Genomic DNA, 26,017 nt, shown 5'->3' with positions numbered 1-26,017 from the left:
AGTGAACAGGCAACCTACAAAATGGGAGAAAATTTTCACAACCTACTCATCTGACAAAGGGCTAATATCCAGAATCTACAATGAACTCAAACAAATTTACAAGAAAAAAACAAACAACCCCATCAACAAGTGGGCAAAGGACATGAACAGACACTTCTCAAAAGAAGACATTTATGCAGCCAAAAAACACATGAAAAAATGCTCACCATCACTGGCCATCAGAGAAATGCAAATCAAAACCACAATGAGATACCATCTCACACCAGTTAGAATGGCAATCATTAAAAAGTCAGGAAACGACAGGTGCTGGAGAGGATGTGGAGAAATAGGAACACTTTTACACTGTTGGTGGGACTGTAAACTAGTTCAACCATTGTGGAAGTCAGTGTGGCGATTCCTCAGGGATCTAGAACTAGAAATACCATTTGACCCAGCCATCCCATTACTGGGTATATACCCAAAGGACTATAAATCATGCTGCTATAAAGACACATGCACACGTATGTTTATTGCGGCATTATTCGCAATAGCAAAGACTTGGATCCAACCCAAATGTCCAACAATGATAGACTAGATTAAGAAAATGTGGCACATATACACCATGGAATACTATGCAGCCATAAAAAATGATGAGTTCATGTGCTTTGTAGGCACATGGATGAATTGGAAAACTATCGCAAGAACAAAAAACCAAACACCGCATATTCTCACTCATAGGTGGGAATTGAACAATGAGAACACATGGACACAGGAAGGGGAATATCACACTGGGGACTGTTGTGGGGTGGGGGGAGGGGGGAGGGATAGCATTGGGAGATATACCTAATGCTAGATGACGAGTTAGTGGGTGCAGTGCACCAGCATGGCACATGTATACATATGTAACTAACCTGCACAATGTGCACATGTACCCTAAAACTTAAAGTATAATAAAAAAAAATTATCTCACGGTAAGTAACAAATTATATCAGGTGAAAAGGAAAGAAGGCCAATTTATTCTATTTCACATCAGGAATAAAACCTAGCATGAAACATATTGATAAAAAAAAATGGGTTCCATGATTCTTAAGGTCTCTTCTTAATAAATTTTCTCATCCATAAGATAAAGGCAATAACAGTGGCCATCTATAGGATTACAATGGGGATTAGATGATATTCAACACAGAGTTTATTGTAAGGATGTTAACAGAAGCTCAATAAATTAATGACTTCTACAATAATTATTTCATTAGGTATCCTAGCTATTTATTTCAAGACTAATATATAATTATGGTATGAATATGCCACATAGTCATAGTTACCTTACACAGCATAAATATGTAAGCTCTGTATATAATAGATGGGTTTGTACAATAAGCACAAAATATAGTGAAAATGAAGACCAAAACATTGGAGTTAAAGTACCTTTGAAGTTTAGGTTGAACAAACAAAGTGACCATTACTATTTTATGAATATGCAACAACAGCCGAACAAGTCTAACAGGTTTGGTGTTCCCTCTAATCTTGCTTGTGTATGTGTTGTCTGACTGGACTTGGACTTGATGAACTGATGTGGTCAGCACTACCAGGGAACTTCTCTTTATAGACATAATTGGTGGATATGGTTGCTTGGCCTCCAGCATCGTTAAGCTCAATATTTTCCTTGAACCTCCACAATTTATTCAGATCTCAAGAAAGGTACACATTGGAGAAATAGAGTATTTCTGGCTCTTTCTTTTCACAAACAGGTTTGGAAGTATTTTTTTTTCCTGTTGATTAGTTAACAAAAAAGTTCTGAACCAAAGTATTTTAATGTGATTCATAAAGACAATAACCTACACTAATGTTTATAGATATGAATATTAATTGGTAATTTTTTATTTACATGTATAATTCATATATTCTGTGGCACAGAAAGTTTACTTCCTCATTTTTTAAAATGTTAACTCATTCTAATCTCTGATACCAGCTAATAAAACACAAACACTTTCTGACAAATTTAGTTGATTGATTCTTTAATAGCAACTTAAAGTCTGAACTGAGGAAAGAATTGAAATGTTTACAAAGGAAATGTATACAGATTAACACAATTTTCTTTCCTGGGAAGAAATTGTAACTTAGCAGGACAAGACATATAATGTGTGGCTGTAAGGGCATGAAACCGATAAATAAAAAAATTAAATTGCATCAAACTAAAAACTGTTTTTCCAAAGTAGTTACTTCACTGGACAATATGCTTATTCTAACAATGCTGACATAATGCAATGCATTCTGAGATCTCTTCTCTTGGAGTTGTGTTCATAGTCAGTTTCAGTTAAGAAACTTGAACAATATAGAGATTCACTTGAAAACTAAGTTTCCAGTCTTGATTACTCACCTTCTTTACAACAATGCCTACAGATAATTTTGGGCTTTTTCCAAAAATAAAATGCAGCCTCAAAGAATGGATAGTCATTTTTTAGAGATATTGGAATAGCATGTAAGACAGAATCATAAGCCCGTCTTGTAACATACAGTGAAGCATTTTTTTTAAGTACCAGAAAGCATCACCAGAATGAAGGTAAAACAGCAAGTGAATGGCTGTGAGTGTATCTACATCAGTGATTGCACTGTGGGCAGCAACAGGCATGAAAGCTTCCTGGAAGAGGTAGGAGGAGAGTGAGGCCTTGGGTGACAGATGAATATGTACATAACATTACAGAGTAAAATAATATATTTTACACCTAGAAAACAATCTGTCTTTTAAACTCCCCAATTTTACTGATGAGAAAACTTGAGAGTCAAAGATATGTTACGACTTTCTCAAAAAAATCCAACTAGTTAGCAGAGCAAGGATCAGATTTACTAAGACTTGGTCCAGGGCTCTTTTCATGATAGCAGGAATAACATTTCTCTATTCAATCAAACCCGTAAGTGGTTTGGTGTATAAAATAGGATGGTTCTAATTTACTGAATTGATAGAACTGACAGATTGTTTTAATGTTAAATTCAAATCTAGAAGTACATTCTGTCAATATCTTTACTTTTATTTTGTTTTCAGGTCTATTTGCAAATATGTCATATGTCTTTCAAACTAAAAAAAAAAAGCCCACTTCATATTTTATTAATTTCTAGATAATTATGATTACACTCATAAAAATTTATAGAATGACTAACATTTAATACAATATTGCTACTGTGGGGAATTTTTAGGTGTATAGATGAGGCACTGTCTTGAGATACAGCTTGATTACCTTTAAGGGAAACAGAAAGAAAGGTTACATAAGGCCAAGTTTCTCTAGGTAGAAAGCATTTTTCTTCTAGCCATCAGCACACTTACAAAATTCACATCTTACTGCAGAAACAGAGTTGAAACTGTTAAAGCTGCTGTGATTACTACAAAGAGTCCCAAATATTGAACTAGATGGAGTATATCCCAGGAAAAATAATCTTCTCACCCTGTGTTATGAAGGGGTTAATGATGAGACCTGAGATAAGGTGTTCGCACATCTAGGCACTTCATCAAGCCATGGAGTCAGGAAACAAGGAAGAATAGATGAAGCTGCTGGGGATAATAATGATGGCAAGTAATGATTTCCCTAGAGGTGAACTGATCTATGGCCACAAGCAAAGAAAAAAAGGCTAGAAAGTACCATAACATTACCTTGGAGTACTTAACAGACTCAAAAGCAGTAACCCTGTGTCAAAAAAGGCCCATCATCCTGCTCATTTTAGGTAAAAGAGTTATGCCAAAGTACAAGAGGGGAATGCAAAATTCACATATGAAATTAAACAGCTGAAAGGTATGATTTAACAATGCTCAAAACTCAATAAGCCAAAGATAAACAGCAAATTAGATGACTCAATGTCAGGAGGAAAAAACATCTTCCATCGATCCCATCGTCAAAAATTAATCTGCCTGAGAATGCCCTCTGCTCCAATCCCCGAGCTGATGAAGAGTGGAGGAATAGAGTAAAACCTATGTACGAGCGCTTCACCTTCAGGCTAGACCCTGATTACAATCTCCTGTGAGACATTTCAGCATGAAGCGCCTCTCATGTTGGGACTGCAAAATTAAATTGCGATCAATACTTTACAAAAATAATTGGGGAAAAATGTTCAGAAGTCGGAGCTGCACTGTGTGGCCACAAACATATGAAAGTTATTATTTTTTTTCTACCTTTCTGGGGGTTATTCTTCAGGATAGATCAGTTCAAAGGTGTCTCTTGACAATAGTGTTCTCGGAATGGTTTTCGCTCACCTTGTTAGGGAATTTTAAAAGCAGAGGAGCATTTACAGCCTACCAAGAGTGTTATCTTATTGCTGTATTTTCACTTTTCTTTCTTTGGAGTGCTAATCTCAGCTCATAAATTCTTCTTGTCTCTTCTCACTTTGATGTTAATTTAAATTTCTTTGCAAGTTAATTCTCATCGTCAAAGGGAAAAGACAAAAAATATGTTATACTGCAACGAAGTGAGAGAAAACCACACACACACAAAAGCTTTGGTAGATTTTTGAAAACTTTGCCTAAGATTTGATTCTGAATCTCTCAGTACATTTAAACGCTGAACTCTTTAGTTAAATTTAGGGTAAAATGTATTGAATTAAACTCTTTACTGCCTTAAACAATGCTTAGTATTCAGCTTTTCCTGCTTGTCTGCCTCTAAATAAGGTCTTATTTTTGGCAAAGAGTTACTTTTTAAGCCATAACATGAGGAGGAAGTGGAAAATGTAAATGCCTATGTGAAATTCTTGCTTTTTCAATAAATGGTCATTTTTGGTTTTGTTATGTAGAAAGTTCAAAACATTGTACTTCTATAATTGCGTTTTTGGAATGGGCATAGGTCTTTCTGGATTTTTATTTGTGGTATGGCTATTCTGACAAGACAGTCTACTGATTTTCCTCACACGAATCAGTTCTTAGAACCTCAGTCACTCATACAGGAAAAAATAAAGCAGCTGCATTAAGTATACACGATCAGAACCATACTGAAGTAGGTGGCCCATAACTAGCTAAAGGGGAGTACCTAAAGAGCGGTAATCAATTGCGTGCTGTCGTCCTGGGGGCGGAGGATGTATTGGGTGGTGTACTATAGGGCATCATGACTGGACGAAGGAATTGGAAGTGTGCTTATTAAGTGCAAAAATGACAACACCCATTGGATTGCAAACACCTGAAAAGACCTGAATACCATTTAAAGTGACCTTCACCAAGGAAATGACAGCCTCCGTAAGAAGACGGGGTAAGGAAGAAGTTTTATCGGGTACCCCAAATGAAACAGGCTCCTTACAACTCATGGTTTAATTATGATAAATTTCAAATTCCAAATGGTTTCCTTCTGCCACTCTAAATGTTCTTAAATAACCTTTTCACAGTGCTATTTGGATCAGAAGATAGAATGCAAATTTATTTTAAGATTTGCTGGAGGTGAACATAATAGAGATGAGGGAGAAGACAATGCAGAGGATAGGGAGGGAGAGGAGAGACAGACATGGACACTTCTCAGGGAAAACCTGTGGCCCAACCTCCCTATTGTTTCCCACACCATGTACCACACACTCATACATCTTCCCCATTCTTACTCTGGAACGTGCTTCACAGTCATAGCAGCCTCCCAACACTGACTCAGCTCTTCGAGTCTCAGTCCAGACATCTGCTCTTCTTGAAAAATTGCCCTGAGTCTCCCCTAAACTCCATCATTAGGCTTCCTCACCCTGTGCATACAGTTATTATATTTATTATACTAAAATTAATATTTCCTTCCTGATTAGATTGTGATATTTCTGATAGAATAGTCTGTCTCTTAGTGTTTTTTGTACACTCAGATTTTTTGGACATAAATAAACAGTTTCTTTGTAACATTCTTTCACTAATTTAGTTTTCCAACTTTTAATTTCTTATGTGTCACATGGGACTTATCTGTTTGAGGTCTGCTTTCCTTATTTCTAAAGTGAAAGGGTTATACTAAATAAACGGTCTATTTTAGGTCTAAAATTTCTGGGTCGAAAATTTCAGGCAATAAAAATGATTAAATATTTTGCCAAAAAGCCAATCCAATGCCCGTCCCAGCCACAACTGGTCCTAAATGGCGTGAAATAGACCTCTTACTTTTATCGTTGTTTATTTATCAAATAGCACTACCTCACTCTTGGCTCTAGCAATGGTTCCTCACCAGAGGCAACATGTATCTGATTGTACCACATGAAATTGCTGTTTGTCCATTAAGACATATACAAATGTTGATTTCAAGTGGGTCAAACTAATATCTGGCTTAGAGAATGATGGCATGGTTTTGATCATAAAACTTGAATAAGACCAATATGAGAACCTCTTCAGAACAAAGTACCGAAACAAACCAAAAACCAGGCAGCTAGTAGAATTTGGAAGCTGAACATAAGACTTAAGAGGTATGAAGCAGAGGATGGGTCATAACGAGAAAGGTGGAGTTATGAAGACATAAAGTTGTAGTCAGCTGAAACTGTAAAAAAAAAGTAGTCTATTTGTTACCAAAAAGCATGAAGTAATAAAAAGATATACACAATACATAGAGAGACTAAGCAAGTAGTAAAAGGAGAAGAAAGCAACTGGACAATGTGAATGTTGGAGTCCTCTAGTGCATATACTTGAATGCCAGCTACTGCAGTTCCCACTGCTATCTTGGATCCACTGCCAGTTCAGACGGTACTCAACAATGGTATGAGTTTCATACTTTTCTCCTGTCAAGACAGCTGTCTTTCTATAACCCATAACTTGGTGTTCCCAGAAGTAGTCTCCATAACTTGCAGCCGGATAAAAAATCAAATACGAAAACACAATACCAACATAGGCTGTGATATCTTCATTAAAATGGTAGTTATAAGTCAATTACTGTCTACGATATGCCAGGTATTTTATGCATAATATTTACATGCTTCACGGCAGCTCTGGAAAATATTACCAGTTCTGCTTTACAGATGAGAAAACTGGGACTCAAATGTTGGAAGGGCTCACCCATGGGCAAAAGTCTAGTAAGCAATAAAGCGGAATGCAAACCCAGCTCTATTGGTTCCAGAGCCTGAGCTCTTTCCACTATGGCACACTGTCTTCTCAATTCCTGAAACACGGAGTGACATTATAATTAGAAAAGTTTACTTTGAATTACATTGTATAAATCATACACAACTTATCTACCCGATTAGAAGCATATGAAAGAATTCCCTATCTAGTTCTGGTTCTGAGATTATCAGTGTAGCTGATAATGTCCTCAGGCCTCCAAGTAGGAAATACATCTTCTTTAATGCTAAATGTCTATTTGCTTCGGACTAAGGCTCTGGAGAGAAGCACAACCTAAACCACATAGTTTTCTTCTAAAAATCAGGGTCTTTCTGTGAGCCCCATGGGAATGCCACCACCTGACCAAAACAAAACCAATAATTGTTCTCTAGTATGGGAAGCTTAAGCTGATCAGATAACGGCCAGAGTAAAAATCTCTTATGTTCATTTAAAGGACACGGATTCAGTTTTCTATATGTTTCAGATAGTCTCCTTGTTGCTAAGAATATAGCAATGGGCATAACAGGCAAGGTCCTGCTGTCACAGAATAAATATTTTTAGTGAGGAAAACTTTTTTTTTTTTAAAAAGAGGGAACAAATAAGTGCAATCATTTTGACTAGTGTTAGCTATAATAAATAAAACTTTTCGAAACTAAATGAAATAGAATGAAGTAGAGATAGGAGAACTATATTAGATAGGATTGTCACAGAAGCCTTCTGTCATTATTTTTAATTAAGGCCTGAATGCTGAACAGGAATAAGCCACATACATATCAGGAAAAGAAATTTCCAGGCGAAGAGAAGAGTGAGTGGAGAGGCTCCAAGGCAGAGACAACCTTGATAAGTTAGCAGCACAGGAAGAGAGGAAGTGTGGCTTGAGTGACGTCACTGAAGAGCAGAGGTGGAGAAGATGAGGTAGCAGTGGATAAGGACATGTCAGAAGTTGGGATTTTACTCTGAGGACAAATGTGTAAATATTTTTTAAAAATTAAGCATAAGAATGACCTGAAGGCACATGGATGCGTTGTGGTCACCATGGGAAGACTGTCTGTATTTACTGACATTCTTCCATGTTGAAGACCTCAGTGTGACCACCATCACTTTGGTCAATGTATCACTGCCTAGTGTCTGGTCCTTGGGTGTGAAGAACAACATTTGATTGTTTTATCACATCAAATGAAAATGCATCTCTTTAAAGTTAAGTGTATGTTAATCAAGAACTTAGGGATCTATATATTAACATAACTAGAATGTCCATATACTAATCTCCAATAAGAAATTATCAGAATCCAAAAACCTCAAAGTCCACCACTGGCATTTATTGCTACTTTGTTAATGAATCTGGAATAGCAGAAGACCATTGGCTAAAACTCTCTTCTCTGTGGACAGTGCTTAGATGAGCACAAGCCAAGTTGGCTTGCAACACTCTGTCATGGCCATTGTTCCATGATTTGCTGACCTGCTGTCTTGGTTCATTTTGTGCTACTATAACAAAATATTACTGGTACCTGCTGTCTCTGTTTTGTGCTGCTGTAGTAAAATAGCACTGACTGGGTAATTTACAAACAATAATATTTTATTTGGCTCATGATTTTGGAGGCTGGCAAGTCCAAGATCAAGGATCCTCATCTAGTAAGGGCCTTCTTGCTGTGTCAGAACATGGCAGGAGGCATCACAAGGCAAAAGAAAGAACAAGAGGAAGCCAAACTTACTTTTATAACAAATTCACTCCTGTGATAACAACATTATTCTATTCATAAGGGGAGAGACCTTATGACTTAATCACCTTTTAAAGCTTCCACCTCTTGACACTATTGCATTGGGAGTTAAATTTTCAACACATGAACTTGGAGGGACACATTCAAATCATAGCACCTGCCTTCTAAGAGAGTCTTTCATTAGATCTCATATATTCGATCAGATGATTGTGAAGTTTGCTGGCCTAGGAGCCATTCAGCTTCCTTCCAATGACTTTGCATATCGCTTCTCAGGTTACATACTGATTTTTTTTAATGTAACTCCAATTTCATTCATGTCTAGATTCTTGGGGGTTCAGCTCACTGTAGCCACTGAAAACTGTCAGCCTCTGGGATAAGAAAAATGTAGAGCTAAATCAAATAACGTACTGAGTGTTGACATTCCTGACTATCAGAGAATAGGCACACTCACTAATTGTAAGTTAAGTCATCTCTGAAAGTATCTGATAGATCGACTTCCTTCCTTCCTCTAGAATCTATTTCTCTCAGACTTTGAGTGTCTCAGTCCTGCCCCAACTATTTTGTATGTGGACTATAGTCAGTGGGTTTGCCATAACCCATCCTAGACCTGCAAGTACATATTAGCTCAGGGAAGTCATTTCTGATAGATAGTCTTCCTTTAAAAAAAAAGCAATGCCCTCATTCTGATCTTTTATCACCTAGAAGCTCCTGAGAGGCTCATTGCCTTCTTCATATTCTAGATATATTCTGACCTCAAGACTCATGATGTGGGCCCACAGAATTTCAGACTGGGAGCCACCTTATAAATTGTACAGCTTATCTCCCCAACTTTCAGATGTAGAATGGAAAGTCTGAAAGACTGAGAAATTTGCCCGATTTTGAGACCTAATTCATGGCCACAGAGAGCTAATATCCAGGTCTTCTGATGCCCAGTTGAATTTCCATTCCATAAAATCTTGCCAACATTACCTATTCTCTCAGGTCCCTGCCAGGTGACTGCATAATCAACATATTTGACAAAATCAATGTATTTGAGTTGGGGCTGTATGGCTAATAATGACTCCATATTACTTTCCTTAGATAACCTACTGGACAGACTAATTCAGAAAATACGGTGGGTTAAAGTAACAATAGCTTGAGCTAGGATGTAAAAGACATGTCAGACTCTTTTGTGTGAAGCGCCCTGACCTACAGCTCATGCTAAAGAGGTGGCACAATACAGACCTCGTAAGCCAGAACTGATTGAGTCAGCATGGGCATACAACCCAAGTCTGGTTAGGAAATAATGCTAAGGCCTGACATTTAAAAAATGAGTAAATAAAATTCTCTTTTTTTGCAGGGCATGGGGTGGCAGGGTGGGGGGCGGTTTACAGTAATTTTATTGTAACAGAGAAACCAGGCTGCAATAAGTCTACATAATTAGAGCAGATGGTGGTTCTTTCCAATGGGTGAAGCCTGAGCCCAGCTGGCAGCACACATAGCCTAGAATATCCTCTTTCCTGGTACTAGCCTGTGCGTCTGACTCATGATGTGAGATGAGCAAATGCACAACCACATTTAACAAAGGGAGGAGGTCCAACTGGTCAGAGAAAACATCCCAACTGGAGGAATTTACACAATCATTGAAGAGGATGCTGAGATAAAGTGTGGTTACCTACTCTCCACTATTCTTTGCCAAGAAGGGTGAGGGTATGAGATCAGCAGAAAATTACATTCTTTATTCTTTTTTTTTTTTTCTGAGATAGAGTTTCGCTCTTGTTGCCCAGGCTGGAGTGCAATGGCACGATCTTGGCTCACTGCACCCTCCGCCTCCCCAGTTCAAGCGATTCTCCTGCCTCAGCCTCCCGAGTAGCTGGGATTACAGGTTCCCGCTACTATGCCTGACTGATTTTTTAGTAGAGACGGGGTTTAACCAAGTTGGCCAGGCTGGTCTCAAACTTCTGTCCTCAACTGACCCACCCAAAGTGCTGGGATTAGTCATGAGCCACTGCGCTCGGCCTCTTTATTTTTAAATAAATCCCGATAGGATGGGGTTGATGGTCAATCATGCGGTATAATGGGATAAAAATTTACATTGGTTAAAATTCTTTGTGCCTAAGGAAAAGAACAGCAATGACAAAGAAGAAAAGAGAGCCTTCTCTTTTTCTTAAATATGACAGGAATCTGCATATTTTCCTTGCTGTAGTGGCAGCAGACTCATTGGTTTTCATAAACATAAATTTCTGCAATATGGTCTGTTGATAAGGTTGCCCCATCATGAGAGGACAGACCTGAGGCCAACTGTTCATGACAGAACTAGGTCTTCTCTCAAAGCCTCTAATGTGTGCTATTTATCATGAGGAACCCGAACTCTATAACACTTCAGTTAAAGCTTCTAAAATATTCCAATAGCATAATTGACAGGTTTCCTTGTGTGATGACTTTCTTGCACATGTAAACTCTTTGAGAAAAGTTGGATTAAAAGGATAGGGTAGAGTTTTGTTTAGAGCCACAATGTTCCAGACGCCAGCCACAGATGCCTCTGCCCTATGTCACTACATGTTCTTTTCTGAGAAACATTCAATCGCTGAGTGTTACACACTGTGGTTGAAGGAAATGATCCACTTACTACCATCCACCCTCTCTCATCCTCTGTGAAGCTCCCAGTAGCAGAGGCTGAAGACGGAAAGGTTGTCTCTGTTTCCTTGCACCAGGGACATTACTTGGTGACCTGGTGAATGGTATGGACAAGGTAGCCCACATTGCTGGAGGTGACCCCTGCCTCAGAGAAGCGGCTGTCCTTTGTCATGTAGATGGAGGACTCCTTGCTCAGCCTTTCCACCTGTTCGGGCTTTACCCCTGTGAAACAAAACATGTCAATTTGGGCAGTGATGTGTGGCCGGTAGTGGGTAGAACCCTCCTTCTTGAGGTTAGAGACCAGCTGAGTCTGCATGCTAATGATGCGATGGGCCTTGCCTTTCACTTCTTGCAACCATTGTTTTCACAAATCTGGAGCGTTCAGAATGGTAGAAGCAAACGGGTCCCATTGAGGGGAGGGTTGGAATACATGGGACAGATCAAGATCTTCAAATGTGACTCTACCCTCTTGGCTTCATCTGCGTCTTTGCAAACCATGATGAAGCTTGCCACACCCTCACTGTGTAAGCCCATGTTCTTGGTGTATGATTGGCAGCGACAATGGCGTATAATTGGCAGAGTGGCGCACAGCCCAGGCATCCTTGTTACCACCGCCACTGGCAAAGCCTTGGTAGGCCATGTCGAAGAGTGCAAAGAGATTTTTTTTTTCTTCACCACTGTTGCTATTTCCTTCTGCTGCTTGGGACCAGGGTCCACTCCTGTGGGATTATGGGCGCAAGCATGCAGAAGAAGACGACTTTGCTCTGGTGTTTTTGAAATGTCCTCCACAGTGCCTGTGAAGTCAAAACCGCAAGTCTTGCGGTCATAGTATCGATAACCTTGTAGCTGCATGCCAGTATCCCTGAAGATGGGTGTGCGATTTCCCCAGGTTGGTTTGGGCAGAAAGACATCTTGGCTGAACTTAAGAAATCTTTGCAGAAAACTGGCTCTGATCCTTAAGGCACTAGTTCCAGAAATGGTCTGCACAGTGACAAACCGGCCACTTTTCGAGACTTCGCTGTTCTCGCCCAAGGCTACTTCTGCAGATGCCTTGCAAAATTCAGCCAGCCGCCCAATGGAGAGGTAGTCCTCGTCCAAATTTTTGGCTGCAATCTGGGCCTCTGCCTTGTGGATGCTGTAAGGCTTTCCGTTGTGGTCCCTGTAGGCACTAACTCCCAGATTCATCTTTTTGCTATTGGTGTCCCTCTTAAAGTCTTCGGTGACTCCAAGGATGGGTTCTGGTGGTCCCATCTCCACATGGGTCCACCAGGAGCTGGCTCTGGCAGGGGCATCAGAGGCGAGCCCGGGTGGAAGGCGGCAGCGATCCCGGAGAGGACACAGCTGGAGCGCAGAGGGGCCATGGTGGACGGTACGAGGGCAGTGGGCAGACGCAGGACGGAGCAGAGGGCAAGCATAAAATTCTCCTTTTTAAGGAATTTTCAATGGGAAATGTGGAGAGAACCAGAGTAAGCAGGGAGAGCTAAAACAGGAAATAAGTTATGGGAGAATTCCGTAGAATTCATGAAAAGCTGAAGTCATGAAGAAGCAGAAACTGAGTCAGATGAAGAAATCGAAGCTAATAGTAGGCAGTGGATTAAGTTATATGTATGTTTATGTATATGTGTATCTGTATATATACACACGAAAGAATGATTTGTTTGATAATGATAACTAGAGAAGCAAATATGCAGAATTTTAATCTTTATTTGTACACTGGGAGGAAAAGTAGATTAGTTACAAACACTTACTCTGAGGTCCCTAGAGACGGTTGGGGATATATCTAGTTACTAAACTCCATTCCCCTCTGAGTCCTGGCTGTCAGGTCACATGGCCCTTGATTCTCATGAGATTATCACAAGCATATTATTTTAACGTGTCATTATATACATAACTCAGATGAATTTCTACTCACTTCTTTGAAAACAGCCTAATGAAAAAATAGAGATACTGTATCTCAGTGCTATATGCAAATTGCCCTCATTGGCAAGAAATTGTTTTATTTATGTAATAGACAAGCATTTTGAAAAAGCGCACTGATGACAGGCACGGCTTCTGTTTATCCCAGTCCATATTAGGGGACTTGACTTGAACAGATTTTATGTTTTGTCTCCGATGTCTATATAAAGATTTCATATTTTCAGGTATTTATTTTTAGGGATGAAAAGAAATAATTGTAAAGTGAAAAATAATGTAACATGATCAACATTTGTAATCATTTAAAATTATATTTGAAGTTGTTTTTACATTGTTTTATTGGTAATAGTTATCACAGTGAGTAAAAACTTCAGTGGGAGCCAATACCATTAGTACCAAATGAGAACATTACTATATTTTCTAACTTGGCAACAGGTCAGAACTGCGATTATCTAAAAATTTTGTAATTCAATCAATGGGTGTTTTTATTTTAATTAAATGCCTGTTATTCTCCAGAGATGAGATTATCCTATGAAAACAATGCTTATTGGAATTTTTTTACTGCTACCAAGTACAAATCTCTTACAAATCTTCCCCACCATCCACACCCACATCCTTCACCCTGTGTGCTCTCAGTGTATATGTCCGTGCATACCTTATGGCAGCAGGGGATAAATGCAGCCAGAGGAAAAAAGAACTAGCAATCTAAAAATATAGTTGTTATTTTAGCTGCATGCTGACAAAGTTGTAGATTATTCTCTTTTTTAAAAAATAAACTTTGACCTGAAACTCAAGAAAATTCTTGAAATCCAACTAGCTCTAATTGTTTCTAAATAAAAATATAGACTGACATAAACACTGAATGGCTCCCAGGCAATGTATTATTGCAGGTTAAATACATTTTGCCCTGAAGGCTGCAGTTCATAGGGTATAGATAACAAGAGAAATGAAATTGGTGATCTCAGCTAGTCCAGAGTGGATATTAGCATATATCACCAAACTGTCTCCAAATGTGACCCTATTTGCACTATCAGACTCTGTGTCCTCAGGAAATTGTTGCTAGTGAGAGAAGTGGGGAAAAAGAAAAGAAGAGAGGGGCTGGTACTGGTGGGAAGGGCATATTAATAAGACTGAAAAAGTAGAACATTTTCCTGATCTAATATTCTTTGCATCTCTCCCTTCTTTAAGAACAAGGAAGAAGAAATAGCACTCCCTTTCTTAGCCTAAAGGGAGCATAAAGAACAATGCCTTCTAGGAATGCTAGGACATTTCCATTTTTCTCTTTGGTGTTTTTAACACTTTGTGACTAGAGAGAAAAAAAAATTGCCAATATGACTTTTTTTAAGTTTAAGAATCAGCACTCACCAATTATTGCCAAATTTAGATCCTTGAAAGCAAAAAAAGAAAAAATTCAGCATAGGTATTGAAGAGGAGGCTAGATGGAGAAAGCTCTAATCCTTCAGGAGCCGAATGAATCTATATTTCTGTACTATTAAGTAGAGTAAAAAAGGCCAAAGTCATGGGCATTAGCCCCACAGGGGCCAGTTAGCTAGACTCAAATTCAAGGCCATGGAATATATATATAACTTTGCTGCTGGCAGTTAATTATATCAATGACTATCAGGAGGAATAAAAAAGTGTCTTCTCAGTGCCTACTTTAACATTGCCTAACACTTTCAGCTCGGCTGTGATAATTGTCAAAAAAATTTTAAAAATGCAAACAATTTAAAAATTATATTAACTTTGAATATAAACTTATATCCATGAGATGCTATACAAACATGGCCTTTGTAAAATACAACTAGGCCTATCTTTTGTAGAACAAATTTTAGTATTTATTTATTCAAAGGTAAGACAAAATAGTCTAATTTTTGCCTCATAGTTTACACTAGTTTTTCTTATTGCAGCGTTCTCCATTACAAAAGAGCTTATAAATAGCATGTTAAATAATCATGAGAGTTTTTTAATTCATAAAAATTGATTTTGCCTTTCCCTTCTAAATTATTCCATAGCCAAATATCAGTCATTAACTTTCCTGACTAAGTCATCCTTCGAACCAGGAAGAAGCACCCAACACTTACTTTATCTTCAGCTCTAGTATAATTGTCATTGTTTGCCTGTAGTAAGACCTAAAATGATTTTACAGTGTTAGAGAAAAACTGCGGTTTCTGGATTAAGCAAAGTTATCATTAACCATCATATGAGAAATTTATACTATTCACAGGGAAATGTTTAATGTAAGTTTTAAAAATACAAATTCAAAATGGAAAACCAAGGTTTGCATACTGATAAGGTAATGGATGGCAATGCCAACTGTTGAATCAACTGAAATAAAGACAAATATAACTCAATATTACAATGCGTTAAGGCATAGCTTTCTGTTTCATCCATAACTATTTTTGTACAAATTTTAAAACAGTTTGCTAATTAGCAAATGCTGTCTTCATAATAGACTGGCAAAGTTTGTGAGGAAAAGGTGTTTCTTTCCTCCTTTCTTTTTCTCTCCTTTCATCTCTTCTTTCTCCCCTTCCCTTCTTCGGTTCTCTCTCTTTAGCTTCTTCGTTTCCCTTCTTCCCCACCTCCTCCCTTTAATGTCTAAGTAAGGTCATATCTTCTGTTATGCCTGCAGACTAAAGCAGGAAATTCTGGAAGACCAAGGGAGCCACTGCCATCTGACAGAGCCTTCCAAACTGCACGACGTAGAAGTCAGCAAGAAGAAGCCAGGATTATCTGAGCTTCCTTTTAAGGTTTGTGTGAGAAAATAACAACTAAAATTTACTAAGGACTTACTCTATGCCAGCACTGTTTTAACTCCTTTACATAGAATACTCTATTTAATTCTTATAAAATTTCATCTGGTATAGTTGAGGAAATCAAGGATCAAGAGAGCTATATTAGCTTGTCTGAAGTCTAGGCGGATAATAATTAGAGTCAGGATTGATTTCATTATACTGTCTCCTTGCGACCAGGTTTGGGCACAAAGCTCTGAATCACTCCTACCTAAACATATCCAAATTGAGAAATCTAGAGAAAGGCTATATACCCTAGAGAAGTGACTTTCATCTTTGTTCCCCTAAAGATTGTTTCAGGCACAAGAGACCAACATAGTTGACAAAACTGACTCCGGAAGACTACATGCTCCTATAAACAGATGTGTAATGACAGCACACTCAGGCATGGATAAATACACTTCAAAATTGGTATGTAAGGTCCACCATCTATCTGGTTTGTCCACTCTGAACTTATGAATCTTGATTACAGTTGTCAATTGGCGTCCACCCAGTTTACATATCTATCTCAAACAATACCTAAAGGAGCTCTTTAGTCTTCTAGTTCCCTAGTTGTGCATGACTAAAGCTATAGTGTTTACTAAACTCTTCTTGTAGCTGAATGTCTAAGACTATGCAGTGGTTTCTTTTTAATGCTAAACACTATGAAAATCCAAGATTGATGGTGACATTGTAAGTGTGATAATAGTAGAAGAGATGTGCAAAAACTAGATGAAAAGGAAGAAGAAATATGGTAATCCATTGAAATTCTATTGTTTGTATATTCAAAGCACTTCTTTTCTCCCCATGGAAGGGGGAGGCAGGGTCATAATAATTAACTATGTTATATTTCATTATTAACACTGTCTTAAGGCATTAAAAAAAACTGGCAATATTATGTTTTCTTTATTTTAAACAATTATGCTAAAGGGTTAATCAACATTTCCTGTGAAAAGAACAATGATGTTTAGCCAAATGCTTTTTAAAAAGCAGACAACAAGAAATTGCTTTAATAATTCATATTAATTCAAGTCCTATGGTTAATGAGGCAAATGGAGTGCTCTCAGAGGGGATAAAAGCACATAGCAGCAGCATCAAGAATCTTCAAACCACTGCTGGCAAAGGGTACTGTAAGTCCAAAATACCCCCTAACCACCTACTATTCATACTTTACACTCGGGATAAACTTAATTTCATTCTAATTTTGCAGATGGTAAGCTAAAACAGTGCCTATACAATTAGAACACAGGCAAGCAACTGCTTATACTCTTCTTCATTTTTATGGTTCTTAGCCATTATGATGCCAAGTTGTCTGAAGTTTTCACTACATTAAGCATACATTCATTTGATCAGGCACAAAAAGAGTGAGACTGTGTCCATCTTTGCACAGTCCAGCAATTAAACTGTTGTCAGGCTAAAGATATATCAAAGTTGAAGATCAGATCATGGACTGGATTACCAAATGAAATGATGAATAGTCAGTCTGAATTGTTTAGAAAGATGATTGATTCATCAGAGATAAACCTGGTAAAGTGTAAGTACATGTTCATCTTACTAACATTTATTAGGCAACAACTATAAACTGTCTGTACTGCACCAGGCACTACAGATAGGATAAAGAATAAGACTTCCCCCGTGAGTTCTAAAATTCTCCTGGGGCTGACAGAGACCATCGCTATTCAGTTTGATTTCATGTAATAGTGCAAGATTCTCTAGGAACACAGTACTCTGAAGAAAGTAACAAGAGTAAAGAAAGGAATTCAGCTTTATAAAGAGGAGTTCTTTTTGAGCTGAGTTCTAATGAATGAGTGGGAAAGAAGGTGAAGTTACACCTATGTATTCATTGATTCATTCATCCATTCATTCATTTACCAGCAATGTACTAAGTCTCTATTTAGTACGAAGCTCTTCATAGGGTTTTAGGAGTATAATGATAATCAAGGCATGGTTCCTGCCATCAGGTTGCTTATAATCTGGTGGGCACTGAGACCCTAAGTACATAAAGAGATCCCTTCTTCCTCACCTCAGAAAAGAATACACACATGTGCATACACACACATATGAAAAAAGCATGCTGAACTCAAGGAAAGGTACATAATTTGATGTGGCTGGAGCAGAGGGCACATGAAAGAATGTGAATATCTAATCCCATCTCCTCTACTTTCCTATTGCTCATTCCTTGATATGGTTTGGCTCTGTGTCCCCACCCAAATCTCGTGTTGAATTGGAATCCCTAATGTTGGGGGAGGGGGCTAATGGGAGGTGACTGAATCATGGGGGCAGATTTCCTCCCTGTTGTTCTCATGATAGTGAGTGAGTTCTCATGAGATCTGGTTGTTTGAAAGTGTAGCACTTCCCCCTTCTCTCTCTGTCTCTCTCCTGCTCCCATGTAAAGATGTGCTTGCCCTCCCTTCACCTTCTGCCATGATTGTAAGATTCCTGAGGTCTCCCAGCTATGTTTCCTGAACAGCCTGCAGAACTGTGAATCAATTAAACCTCTTTTCTTCATAAATTACCCAGTCTCAGGTAGTTCTTTATAGCAGTGTGAGAACTAATCCATTCCTCCTCTTCATTCCCTACTGCTTCCTTCTGGTGTTAATTATTTTATATCTGACTCAGTGCAACCACATCCAAACTGGCATTTTTTTCCTCTTCAGTCTCACTAACTTCCAAAAATGCCATATAATTCTTACCTTAAAGCTCTCATTATTTTAGAATAAACTCCTCAGCAAGACATTCAAAGCCTTTGATGAACTTGCCCCTACTCATGTCACCCGTTTCTCCACCCCACCACATACACACCGCCCTTTCTTGTACCTAATATTTTCTCTCTACCAAACACATTGGCCCAATGTTGTCTTCTTTCTCCAACCTCCAAGTTTTGTACCCTCTGCTTTCTGTATGTAGAATGTCCTTACCTCTTTCTCGATCTAGGGAATACATCTTCATCTTTGAAGACTCTCTTTTAGGAAGCCTCCCTACTCTCCCAGGCTGTGTAGACTCTCCCTCCTATGTACTTCCACAAATCCATGTGGTTACAGCAAGTATAGGAAAGTTTATGCTATATTATTTTCACTGTTCTATTGTCTGTGTCCTTTATTGGGCCTGGAGCCCCTAGAAAATAAGGAATGATTTTTTTGTTCTTATTGTTTCAGCAGCATCACTATCTTGTTTGTACCCTGTCCGACAAACAGTAACTGTTCAAAACATATTTGTTTAGTTCATTCATTAATTGTTGATCCTAATGTTTAAAGTATTCTAGATAACATGCTGAAATTGTGTTCTCTATATCAGTGTTCAGTCAAGAAAAAGTAGTCTTTTTTCCTTAAAAGATCAAACAGCAAATATTTTAAGCTTGCTCTCTGTTACAACTATTCAACTTTGCCATGGTACACAAAAGCAGCCATAGATATAGGCAGATGAATTGGCATGGCGCAGGGCCAAGAAAATTGTATTTACTAAAACAGATGGCCAGTATGCAGGCTGTAGTATGATGACCTCAGCTCTATACCATAGGTCACAATCTCACATCCCACAGGTTAGAGCTGCTCTCTGAATCTGTTTTAATTTTGGTTGTAGAGAGACAATTCTGTATATGTCTCTCAGGTTTCTGCATATCTTACAAGCAGAAGTAATGACTGCCTTTGTTTTTCCATACCATCTTCACAGAGATGTTTGTGTAGCAAACAGACCTGGAAAATAGTGCCTCCTTCCAGAGTAGATGGCAGGCAAACTTACTGCCCATTATAAAATATTCAGGTCCCAAAACTCAGGGTAATTCTCCTGTACTACAAACCACTGTGTGTGTTGCTCTCTCCTGATCCCCTTCATGTCACTGTTGGAATCGGGTTCAGGGAATGAGGGCACATGTTGACAGTGGCTACTGTTATTACCATGAGTAATAAAGTTCTTTATCTTTCATATCTTCTGCCAACACCCATGAAACTCTAACAGGCTAAATTGTTAGCTTGCAATTAGCATAAAATGTCAGATACTTTAGCATTCTTGACAGTTTTATCTTACATCATACTTTAAATAATTGGAGCTAATCATTTAAAATTAAGAGATTTTACTTAAAAAATTTAAATGTTACCTTCTCTTGAAAAACTAAAATATTTGGCAACATTGGACATGTGTTTTTATATGGCAACAAATGACAAGGACTGAGTGGGAGCTACCTCTAGGATCCCCTACCTCTGGGCTGTTTCCTGCCCAGTCATTGTTTCACTGATTTATATTCGTTGTCTGGCTTCCAAGGGCATTTGAGTTTGTGACCCTGCTTGAAGCAATAAGGTGTCAACAAATGTATTTAGGCATGGAATTAGGTTAGATCTGTGCTTTAGAAAGATAGCTTCACAGAGTCGTTGACAGTGTAAGGATGAATTACAGTGAGAGAAATCTAGAATAAAATGTTGGACTATAAAAAAAACATGTGAAGAGGGCCCAACTAATATAACAGCAGGTAAAGCAGATAACTAGGAAATGATTCCATGAAATTGTCGGAACTTGGTGCCGTATTGGTATATCACGGAAGAAAGAAGGACACTGAATTACGTAGGGGTTTTTAGTTTGGATGATCTGTTAGACAGTGATGCTAATAGTTGAAAGTAAAATCAGGAGGAACTTGATAAAGTTTTGATGGAGTAAGAGAAGCTTACAGGGAGGGTTAAGAACCTTACAAGCTGAAGGAGCCTAAAGTATATTCAGCTAGACATGTTAATCGCAGTGCTATCTAGCTCTGGAGCAGGTTGTCTATGGATGAACCTCAGGGAGTCCATATAGCTTGAGACACAGAATATAAAACTTTATATGCCTATTGAACAGGCATTTTTTTAATTCTTGTGGAAAGTATTGCTGCCTCTCATTAGACTTTCAAAGGGACCTGTGGTAACTCTGCAGAAAAAAGTCTGGAGTTTTAGATATGAGAGTTATCCACAAAATAGTTGAGATTGCCTTCTGGGATGTGTCCATAGTGAGAATATAAAGGAAGCAGACTAAGAAAAAGTCACAAGAAAAATAAATACAAAATAATTTGTTGAGACAGAAACAGAAGTTTCAAGAAAGAATGTTAAGACTTCAGAGAAATCCATACGATGTAGGCCTGAAAAGAAGCCATTAAATTTAACAACTGGTAACCTATAGCAAGCATGGAAGCCAGGCTTCGGTGGATTTTTTTGTTTGTTTTTAAAAAAGGAAGATTAGAAAATAGAGGCAGCATAAGAAAGCTATTTTTATGGGTTGTCTGAGGATTAGGTTGAAAGGTTAAGTTTTAAGCAAGTTTGTGGGGATTATTTAGGGGATAAGAGAACTTGAATATATCTGTAATTAAAAGGGTGACAACTAAGGGAAAGGTAATTGAAGATGTTCTAACAAGGGCAAAGAACATTAATGTGTGAGTCCTCCAAGCATCTTTAAATTTCCCTACCTATTAGGAAATTCTGACATTTTTACTTCTCCCCACCCCATGCCCCACATTCTAATCTCCCCATTAGCTTTATCAGACATATTAGGGTATTGGGGGTTGGGGAAAAATCAGCTAAGAGATTGGGAGACTTGTATCAGAAAGGGTAGAAGTTTACTGGAATGAGAACATAGAGCAAATTAAAAGGAAAGAGAAAGCTAGAAAAGGAAAAAAGTCCCCCCTAAAGGCAATTTATATCAGAAAACTGAAAGTTTAGAGGTAGAGAAAAAGGGGTTTCAAAGCATCTAGGCATGGGAGAAAGTGGTAAAGGAAGAGAAATTACAGAAAAGTGGTACTGTGAATTTTGAACAGGATCTCCTTTTGTGATTTTCAAGAGCTGAAAGTAAAGATCTGGGTGACATTTTACTAACATTGTTTGCTGGACTATGTTTCTTTGAATATCACACAACATTTAGGCTGGGCCAGTTGTGGTTGTAGTGTTTATTTGAGTTACAAAAAAGTGAGAAAGTTACAGGTCAGAGCAATGCCAGAACCTCTCCAAATCCCAGGGCAGGCAGCAGCAGTGCTTAGACTGATAGTGACACAGGGGAGGCAAGCCCCAAAATTGGGGCTTAGTCCAGGAGGGCTTTTGGTTTCTCCCAGGAAAGAATTCAAGGGTGAGCCGGAAGTGTTAGACAACACCTTTTATTGAGGCAGCAGCATAGGGCAGCAGCATACAGCAGCACCGGAGGTACTGTGCGTTGCAGAGCAGGGCTACCCCATAGGCAATGTGCCCAGAGTGGCAGCTCTGAGGTAGTTATGCAGTCATATTTACACCCACTTTTAATTAAATGCAAATTAAGGAGGAAATTACACAGAAATATCTAGAAAAAAGGCGGTAACTTCCAGGTCGTTGGGTCATTGTCATGGAAAGGGGTGATAACTTCCAGGTGTTACCACGGCAATGATAAACTGACCCGGCACACTGTTGGACATGTCTTATGGAAAGCTGCTGCCACCCTATCCCTATTTCAACTAGCCCTCCTTTCGGTCTGGGGTTCAAGCCCTACCTCCAGAATTAAGTCCTGCCTCCTGTCTAAAGAGGATGTACAATTATGAAGCCAATAGTAGAGAAGAGATAGAGTGGTGAACAGAAAATGTTCATGTCCTTTATCCTTCATCCTAATAACAAAGGCAGTTAAAGGGAAAGAAAGACAACAGAATGACTGTCTTCTTTGTGCTTTGATTAGATTTTTACTGATTACCACCTCTGCCACCTCCTGCCCAAGCCTGGGGTAAGAGAACAAATATTGGAAATAAAACACAAAAGAAAGGAAAAAATAACATTTATGAGTGAAGCAAAGCTAAGAATGAGGGAAAAAGTAGAAAAAAATGCTATTTGACCACCCGTTCTGTCTTATTTTCCTTCCCTTGAAACCATCCATATTTACATTGCCTGTCCAACCCAAACTATTGTGGGGAATAACAATAAGAGAAGAAACAAAAAGCGGGGAGGGTGGGGGAAGATAAACCACATCCCATAAAAACTTCTATTTTAACTTCTTTCCTTTCCTTCTTCATTCTTAACACCATCCGCTCAAACCTCACCCTGCATCTTCCACCCTCAGAGATTCTATTTGACTTGTCATTCATATTCTACTCCTAATGTCATACTGCTCTACCTCAAAATCCTAGAGCTAACACCAGTGGTTTGAAGCTGAAGACATTCCATTGTCCTCCAGCCATCATGTAGGAAGAGTTCCAGAATCTATGCCTAGGATTGAAAGTGGCAAGACATGCTTCTGATACCCTGAATTTGAAGTACTAAGTTTCTGTTCCCATAGTCACATGATTTTTGCCTTAAATTCTTTCCAAGTTCTAAACAAGCAATTTATATATGTTTAGACAAGACAATGCTTAGTGTAACATATGTGGGAGGGGGAGGAGCAAGAGAGGAGGGTGCTGTTTCTATTTTGAAGGATTCAGTTTGTTTTCTAACCATTTAGTAAAACATTTTCTTTGTTTGACTTCAGTGTTTTTTGATACATACTTAAAATTCAGCATTAGCAAAGTGCCACTGTAAACTGGTTTATTTTTCTCTTTGTAATTTATCAGCCACTGTTTTTAGTTGCATGAGGCTTTAGGGGCTATGTTCAAGTACTTATTTTTCATTATATTTTAATTTATATGAATACTATGCAAAATTGAAAGATACTGCCTCAATAAATGGTAAATGGTAAACTAAAAATTTGTGGGTTAAAACTTCATCAAAAAAAATCTTTGAGGTGAATTTAAGCGAAGAGTATAATCCCACACAATTGCACCTATTTATTAGGGACTTGGGGAGTTAACTTCAAACTGGATTAAGAGCCATGAATTTGTAGTTTGGATCCAGGTCAGCCTAAATGTCTGAAAAATTTGCTAACTTAATGGAATGACTCTATAGAAATTGATCAGTTTATTTTTTGTCCTGGCAGAAATATCTTCATAATCAAACAGAAAAGTTAAGAAGCCAAATTCACAAAATATTTGCCATCATTTGTCTTTGTGTTTCTAATTATTTTTGTACCTTGGAATTCATTTGTCTTCGACAATCATATAAAATAAACAGCAAAACATGGTTTTTATTTGTTCGGATTTGAGCTGTAGACATTGCTTCTCAGTAATATTAAATAAGTTATTTAATTCGCTTCTGTTTAAATATTGATAAAGTTTATTATTTGTACTCCAGATTTTTCCACAACCTAGAATAATTTAGATAATTAATAGAATTTTGATACATTTTAGAATAATTTAAATTAATATTTAATTCACAGTTCTGTTTGATATCATATAAAGTAATGATAAATATGAGTATTTGGGCAACCAGTAATTCTTTAATAGCATTCTCTTATGGAGATAAAAATGTTTAAATATTAATTAATTTACTACTAGTAGAACTGCATAGTTATTAGGCATTTCCAAATTTGGAAGAATTTTCATTACACAGTAACTGGGTAATGAAGAAAGAAAACTAAATGCCCTCCTTTAGTCCTTATAGGGGACACATCAAATGAAATTTCCTAATAATCTAGAGATGTTTCATAATTGAGTACTTAGCAGTCATTCCAGAAATAGCAAATATAAGCCTTCATTATTGACTAGGGTTTTCAGAATACATCTACTTCTGTCTCTACACCAAATAGGTTTTCATTACTCAAGTAACATATGGCAGTAAATGAACCAAAAGGAGAACATGTTGCATTATTTTTCTACATTAAGTGCTGACATTATCTTTGCCACACTGTGTGTGCGGTTTTATGTAATGAGAATCTGTTCAGAGACAGTTGTGAGGTATATATTCTGTGCTAGCTTATACCTTTTTGAAGGAGCCCATTTTCAAAGTAGCATACAATTTGTGAATTATGCCCAATTTAATTATCATGCAGTGCTTTAGAAACCTATTCCTAAACGGCTGCTATTAACATAAACAAGTCAATTTACATGTCACAAGGAAGTTCAGGTTAAAAGAAAATGCATAATGTATATCTGTGTATTTGTGATTGACTCTAAGTACTCTTTCTTTCTTTCTTTTTTTTTTTTCGAGACAGAGTCCCTGTCACCAGGTTGGCAGTGGCCACCATCTCGGCTCACTGCAACCTCTGCCTCCCAGGTTCAAGCAATTCTTCTGCCTCAGGCTACCAAGTAGCTGGGACTACAGGTGCACACCACCATACCCAGCTAAGTTTTTTGTATTTTCAGTACAGACAGGGTTTCACCATTTTGGCCAGGATGGTCTCGATCTCTTGACCTTGTGATCCGCCTGCCTTGGTCTCCCAAAGTGCTGGGATTACAGGCGTGAGCCACCACGCCCGACCTCTAAGTACATTTTCATTGAACAAAAAGAACGACAAATAGATGCACTGATTTTTCTCCCTATAAATTTTGCCCTTATGATAATAATATTTAATAGATAATGATGACTTTCACAATCAGTCACATATATTTATTGAGCACCTGCTATGTGTAAACATCATCCTGGGCAAAGGCCTTCTAACTCTCTGCTTTGTCAAAAACGACTCTAAGTTAATTTTGCCCTAAATCTTTGAAGTAACAACTGTAGAGGTTTAGGGGAGTAAGCACCACCATCAAAGGACAGGACTGTCTGGCACACAAAATAAGTATCTTTTCCATTTTGAAATGAAACTTTACAAAATGAAATAAAACTGTAAATGTAATGTAATCTAAATATCTAAAAATAAATTCTAATTAAAAGAGTTGAAACTGCTTGAAATGTGTCCCTGAATGGATCAAGCTAGCAAGAAGATAGGCAAGAATGGCACTATGACGTTGGAGGAGAAGAAAACAAATGAACTGAAACACGATTTTAGAATCATTTACCCATTTCTCCTTCAACCTTTTAAAGTTAGGAAATTTCACCAAGCTTAGGGAAAAAATTGCAGAAGAGAACTATAAGTATATTTTTTACAGTGGTAAATAAGCATCACCAAAAAAATTAAATGAAATTTGATGAGTGACTCAATTTCAGCATAAAAGATGTATGGTTATTCAGTTGTAATGTCTTTTTCCTGGGATTACATGAGAGTAAAGTTTATACTTTCAGGGAATT

General features: G+C 38.0%; 1 protein-coding gene and 1 pseudogene across 9 annotated transcripts in view; both read right to left on the bottom strand.

The window, feature by feature from the left end:
* The window catches only part of MGST1 (microsomal glutathione S-transferase 1), a 263,100-nt gene that overhangs the window by 83,688 nt on the left and 153,395 nt on the right, over positions 1-26,017 (bottom strand). For 3 of the 9 annotated variants that reach the window (XM_063784880.1, XM_054662976.2, XM_054662982.2), the window contains one exon: positions 1,978-3,212. The exons of the other annotated variants lie outside the window; for them this stretch is intronic. The gene's annotated coding sequence lies outside the window, so the exon portion shown is untranslated. Of the gene's footprint in view, positions 1-1,977; positions 3,213-26,017 lie in introns of those variants that run through there. 9 annotated transcript variants of the gene reach the window in all.
* Positions 3,219-24,136, bottom strand: LOC129136623 (aspartate aminotransferase, mitochondrial-like; annotated as a pseudogene).

Source organism: Pan troglodytes, chromosome 10 (genome assembly GCF_028858775.2).
Source record: "Pan troglodytes isolate AG18354 chromosome 10, NHGRI_mPanTro3-v2.0_pri, whole genome shotgun sequence".
Lineage (NCBI taxonomy): Eukaryota > Metazoa > Chordata > Mammalia > Primates > Hominidae > Pan > Pan troglodytes.
This window is presented reverse-complemented; position numbering and strand designations above follow the sequence as displayed.